The following is a 387-nucleotide window of genomic DNA, read 5'->3' on the forward strand; positions in this document are numbered from 1 at the left end:
TAGACGTACAGAATGTGCAGGTTTGTCACGTAGGTATACATGTGCCATGGTGGTTTGTTGCACCTATCAACCCATCATCTAGGTTTTAAGCAGAACATGCATTAGGCATTTGTCCTAATGCTCTCTCTCCCCTTGTTCCCCATGTCCCGACAGGCCCTGGCGTGTGTCGTTCCTCTCCCTGTGTCCATGTATTTTCATTGTTTAGCTCCCACTTATGAGTGACAACATGTGGTGTTTGGTTTTCTGTTCCTGTGTTAGTTTGCTGAGAATGATGGCTTCCAAATTCATCCATGTCCCGGCAAAGGACATGATCTCATTCTTTTTTATGGCTGTCTAGTATTCCATGGTGTATATTTGCCACATTTTCTTTATCCAGTCTATCATTGG

The sequence above is a fragment of the Mandrillus leucophaeus genome, unplaced genomic scaffold (genome assembly GCF_000951045.1).
Source record: "Mandrillus leucophaeus isolate KB7577 unplaced genomic scaffold, Mleu.le_1.0 Scaffold148, whole genome shotgun sequence".
NCBI classification, from domain to species: Eukaryota; Metazoa; Chordata; class Mammalia; order Primates; family Cercopithecidae; genus Mandrillus; species Mandrillus leucophaeus.